We start from the raw sequence: 6,178 nt of genomic DNA on the forward strand, positions 1-6,178 counted from the left end.
CTGGGGTATCTTCTTGTAAATGGTTCAGAATTCCTTAGCTAGAAAAAGTATTGTAAACTCAGAGCAATATATACGCTGCCTGAGACTCCATTTAAGCTTGCTCAAACAAGCTTCCAACTCACTAATACCAAAGACTCGTGGAGTAGGTCTCTTTTATAGCCTGAACCATGTAAAACTTCGGTGTTATTTTCTTCTAGTTTCTGTCAAGTTCTTAGATTAAGTTGATAGCGAAAAAAACAGTCAACAATTATTATATTAATATTTAATATAAGACTACATATATAATAATTATATTAATATAAATTCAAATTCAAATTCAAATTCAAATTCAAATGTTATAAAATATCATTATTATAAAAATATATAATCCAAGACTAGATATCTAATAATTATATTAATAAAAATTTCAATGTTATAAAATATTATTATGATATTAATATATAATCCTAATTTTTTATTAATTATATTTATATGAATTCAAATATTATAAAATATTACTATTATAATAATATTTAATACAAGACTAGATATTTAATACTTATATTAATATAAATTTAATTATTATAAAATATCATTGTAATAATAATAATATATAATACATAATCTTAATTTTTATTAAAAAATTATTATTTATGTATAAAAATATTATCATATTATATATATATAAAAAGCCATAAATAATATTTTGGTTTAATTTTTCATTTAATATGTTTGTCATTCTTTTATATATAATATTGTTTATTTATTTGAAATTTATATGACAATGATAGAAATTTAATAAATATAATTAATAGATTCTATAAATAAAATTAATTAAATGTGTATTACGCATTATTTGTATCTAGTATATATAAAATCATAAACAATATTTTGGTTTAATCTTTAATTTAACATGTTTATGTCATTCTTTTATATATAATGTTGTTGATTTATTTTAAATTTATATAATAATTATACAAATTAAATAAAAATAATTAATAAATTCTATAAATAAAACTAAGCAAATATATATTGCACGTTACTTGTATCTAGTATATATAATTGTGTTGTAAACACAACAAATAAACATACACGAATAGTATTTGTGCTTAAATACTTTAAATAATAAATAAACATAATAATTATTAGTAATTTTGACATCAGTAGTCTATTGTATACTGGTCTAATATATACTTTTGTTATTAATTTGTTCAATCACTTAACAAACACCACAAATATAATATTTAAAATGTTTACTTTTAATATAAAATAATCAAATACATATTAGTTTGTTTTTATTCGTTTATTTATTGTGCTAATATTATTATATTATATTTTCACATAAACATGAACAATTAAGTATATTTCATTAAAACTAGGAATCTGGGTATACTTTCTTACAACAGTATATCAAAGATACATTTATTTACATTAATTTATTACAAACAAAAAAAAGTATTATACCTATTGACATCATCAAAATGTATACTATCTAGTCTATACTTTCTTGTTTAGTTTCATATAAAAAAAATATATAAAAAACGTATTAGTTTGTATCTTTTATTACTGTGTTAATATTAATATATTTTGTTTGAGATAATATAACACATAAAGAGTATAGTATATATTTTATTGAAAAAAAACACAAATTGGAACATTATAACAAAATGTTGAAGCACTACAATAAAATTGGAGTTTTATGACTACACGCCAAAGACATTGTAGACATTAATGTCTCACTTTGTAAGAGACATTGATATGGGAGTCATCGTAAGTAGCACTATGATGTCTCCCAGGAGAAGATATGACATATATTCACCATCTTCTCCTGGGAGACATCATAGGGTGTCAGAGGGGCACCTACAACGTCTCCCCATAAAAGACGTTGAGAGTGTGTCATGTCTCCCATCGCAGGTTTCTCTATTTCTTTTTTATTTTTATTATCCAAATAATATATATTAATATATTTAATTTATCATATATTTTGAATTAAAAATTTATTACTAATATGAAATTGAATATATTTACTAATAAATTGATATTATATTTAATTATATTTGAAAATATATTATAAACCTGGAACTCAACTATTATGTATATATCTATATATACAAATTTACTATTTTTGTTTGTTATCATCTGTTGACCCTTGATTTGGTCAATGACATGGAGACAAATAAAATGATAGAAATTAGACAAATTCAAGTCAAGAAGATAAATGACACAAAGATTTATAGTGGTTCGGTCCCAAGTGATGGTAATGACCTACGTCCACTTAGTGTTCTTATTAATGTGAAGGGAACCTGCGATCAGTAAACAAGGGTTTATTGAGTTTCAAAAGCTCAGTAATAGATACACACTACAAGAAAAAATGCTTTTAATAACACCGAAAATGTGTTATCAAAACATACGATAACACTTTCTGATGTGTTAAGACTGACTATGTTATCGTAGGTCAGGGTACTTTACATAACACTTTATCAGTGTTATACAGATGTGTTATTGTACTGTCAACGATAACACAATTTCTGTGTTATTTTAATATATAGATTAGTGTTTAATTATGTTATTTATTGTCGATTATATAACACTTTTTTTGTGTTATACTACAATTTAATATAACACATGTGTTATATTAGCTTAGAGAAACATAATCTTTTTTTACTTACACAAAACTAGGAAAACAAATATGAAAGTTGAAGCCAAATAAGGTAACATAAATAGATTTTTATTAATTACTCAAATGTAATTACAATATTTAGTCTATTAGTCTAGGCTTAAGAAATCATATTACAACATAATTTATGCCCAATTCAGATTCCTTTATCACTAAATACAAAACAAGAAATGTATACAAAAATTAGTGAAATACATTCTTCCATTCTAAAGGCCTCAACTACAAATGTTGTCAAGAATTGCTCCAAAGAAATCATCTCAATATACCTACACATTGTAAAAAAAAAAAAAAGTCCTTTTATTATTAAGAACAAAAGTTCTTGCCACCACAACAACAAACTTACAGTCTTTTCTTAAATGATACATTGAAAACTTCAAAAGAAGAAAATGGAAAACTAAGATAAATACTTATCTGTTTTAGTATAATAAAATAAGAGAGCTATCAAGAAAGAGCTAGGGAATTTTCAGATGAACAATAAAATAAGAGAGAATCAGTAGAGAATTTTTTTCAGCATTATAAATAAAATCCATGATTATTTCTTAGTATTTATAGACATAAGATTATTAATAGCAAGCATGCCTCTTAATGAAACTACGGTATGTATCAAGATGAACTTTGTTCAAATCATTGACAATTTGATGAATCAAGATTCAAAAGTTCACAGTGAAGAAATTAGTATCATGTAAGTAAAAGTTAGAAATAAAATCAGTACGCGTGTGTTAAAAAAGGAACAAGCAAATGATTAGAAAAGAATGAGATAATGATTATGTAAAAGCTTACTTGCTTCAGAAGCTCTGCATTAGATGAACAAGAATCCATTAAGTTGAAATTAAAATATGCCTGTTTTAAGTGGCATATTTTGGTTCTTTAGCAGTTGGTTTATATGGTAGTACATCATGTACCCCACTTTTTCTCTACTTACCCCACTATCGTAATAGATTTAAAGGCTCAGGCACCCAAATAAATTCACATTATGATTAGGACCAACAACAGTTTTCCAAAGATGGAAAAAAAGGCAATCATCAAAATCATCTGTCAAAAAACAGTCAAAGTACCACAACTTTTCTGCAAATTAAGGTTAGTAAGAGTACTGAGACTATTCCAGTACAACTTACTGTATCCTTAGTGTCATTCAACTAGTCAACTGTCAAAAACATTTGAATCCAACTATCCAATTTCTACACATTGCACACTATGAAGCAATAAAACCAACAAAAATAACCAATTACCTTTTCAAATGATCCCTGAAACATTATATGAAAGGGAGGTCAATATAAGGAGGCCAGATTATCCCGAGCATTATCTGCTATTGATGCAGCACCTTGCTCTGATTCCCAAACCCCAGGGCATTTCATTTCTTCATCAAAATTACGGAAAGCAATTAATGAGTTTGATTCAGAGGATGGATTTCTCATTCTTGATGCCCTAAATCAAAAGGACATATTCCATAAGTAAAAGTGATTTGCAGTTAGAAATTGAAGTTGTGCATAAAATGAGCATTGCCGATAACTAGGCACATCTACAAGTGGTTGAGGTTACTGAAGGCACCAGACAAAGGTACAGAAATAACTAATGTACAATGCATATCCAATTAAAAGACTCGCCAAACTCTAAAAATTAGCAGATATAATTTGACATGAAACACTAGTCCAAGTCATTTACAAAAGTTATGTGCAGTATCTCAGTTATGAAACACAAAATCAAAATAAATAAAAAATCCCTACTAATACATGAGATAACATAGAAGGCAGTAAACGAACAAAGGTTAAAGTATATATCTAAACACCACAAATTAGTGACTGAACCAATTTCCATCCGCCCGAGATAAGTAAAAGTGCTACGGTGTTCAGTTAATGGATAAAAAGAAAAAGAATAAAGACACAGTTCCTGCCAATAATAGATTCCTTAAAAATTCAACAATGCCTCATGTACAATTAAAATTCATATGCAATTGCATCTCCAGTAGATAGCATTTCCTAAAATCCAAACCGCCAATCAAGCAGCTATACAATGGATGACAAATGTAAACAAAATAGTAATAACAATAGACTTAAGCAATTAAACACACACACACACACACACCAAAGAATAAACATAATAAACACTATTTTAGTTCAACTGAAAGAAGAGCTTCTGATATTTGCTATGAAATAATAAATCAAAAGGGGAATAGATAAAAATTATACCCTTACATTAAGGCATCATCATAAAGGGCTTCCCTGATAACAGGTAAAGGAGGGCGTACTTCATCTCCAACAATTGGTGCCAAATTCCTTTCGGCTTCACTGAGTCGAATCTTTCTAAACCAGCATTAACAATAATGCAGAACGAGACACATAAAACAAAGAAAAATAAATACATAGAGAAATCGATGCATCTAACATATCGAGCAGTCTGTTCGACCAAAGCTTCAATATTTTCTGTAGGCGGAAATTGAGAAGACAATCCTCCCACTACAATGTCGCCTTCACTGCCTATATAAAAAAGCTGAATAGCCTCCTCAAGCTTCCAACTTGTGGCCTGTTCTCCAAACAAAATTCCATAAATTATCTCCAAAAGCCCAATTCTGTATAATTTTATTGGACTGAAGTCAGAGGAACAAATTTTGAAAGCAACAGTGCCTAGAGTTTTTACCAAAGAAAGAGTAAGCAATAAAGAAATAAACAAATAGTTAGACTATCAAGAGTGCTTTCCAAGGAAAACCTACAAAAGCAGTCTACTGTGAAGTCTGAGGCTGCTGATGTCAATGATAACCTGTCAGCTCTAAGGACTACTAGAAAAGAAAAAGGGCTGGGAATTCTTCAAATAACAACAATAATGAAGAATCTGGTCTTAAGGTACCACCATATTTCTTTTACCATATTATAATGAAGAGTACTTGGCACATTGCTCCTTCCATCCTACAAAAAAAAAACATAACATTATGCCTCTTAAATGCCTGTATCAGGTCAAGAACAGGAACAACAAAAGTAGTTCACAATAGAATGTTGGAATCGGAGAACAAAAAATGAAAATGAATAGTATTTACATGTAGCAGAGATTGTTGGTGAGAACTTGCAAGGCATCAGCAGGGAAATTGTTCTCATCAAACAAGACATGGTAGTGAGTAGGCCGACTGGTTCCCTGCAAGAGTATATATTACAAGACTTAACTTTCATTAATACTCTATATTAATTAACAAAGACATTAAACATGACCAAAGCAAAAAAAAATTTACCAGTTTATTCTAACCTTTTCATAGCCATTAAATTAGACACATTAGAGAACAGTTTATTCTAATTTTACCACTTTCTATACCGCATTAAATTAGACACATCAGATTTAGCTTAGTTTGAGAGCATTCTACTCTCTACCAACAAGAAACCCAAGGCCATTGACTTTTGGAAGCATTTGATCAGCTACAGCAATAATTTGGGTAACAATTAACCAAATGAGCAGAGAATTTACTTTTTGTAAGAAACAGAAAATTGTTGGAAATAGAGACAATATGCAAACTTGTAATTTATATAAACACAAGCAAAA

At 28.1% G+C, this 6,178-nt stretch overlaps 1 long non-coding RNA gene across 1 annotated transcript; it reads right to left on the bottom strand.

Moving 5' to 3' along the window:
* Positions 1-2,686: 2,686 nt before the first annotated feature.
* On the bottom strand, positions 2,687-3,543 carry LOC133794025 (uncharacterized). Its single transcript, XR_009875088.1, has 2 exons — positions 3,437-3,543; positions 2,687-2,922 (listed from the first exon to the last, which is right to left on the bottom strand). It is a non-coding gene; the product is annotated as an uncharacterized LOC133794025 (long non-coding RNA).
* Between the last annotated feature and the right edge of the window lie 2,635 nt (positions 3,544-6,178).

Source organism: Humulus lupulus, chromosome 8 (genome assembly GCF_963169125.1).
Source record: "Humulus lupulus chromosome 8, drHumLupu1.1, whole genome shotgun sequence".
In the NCBI taxonomy this organism is placed as follows: Eukaryota; Viridiplantae; Streptophyta; class Magnoliopsida; order Rosales; family Cannabaceae; genus Humulus; species Humulus lupulus.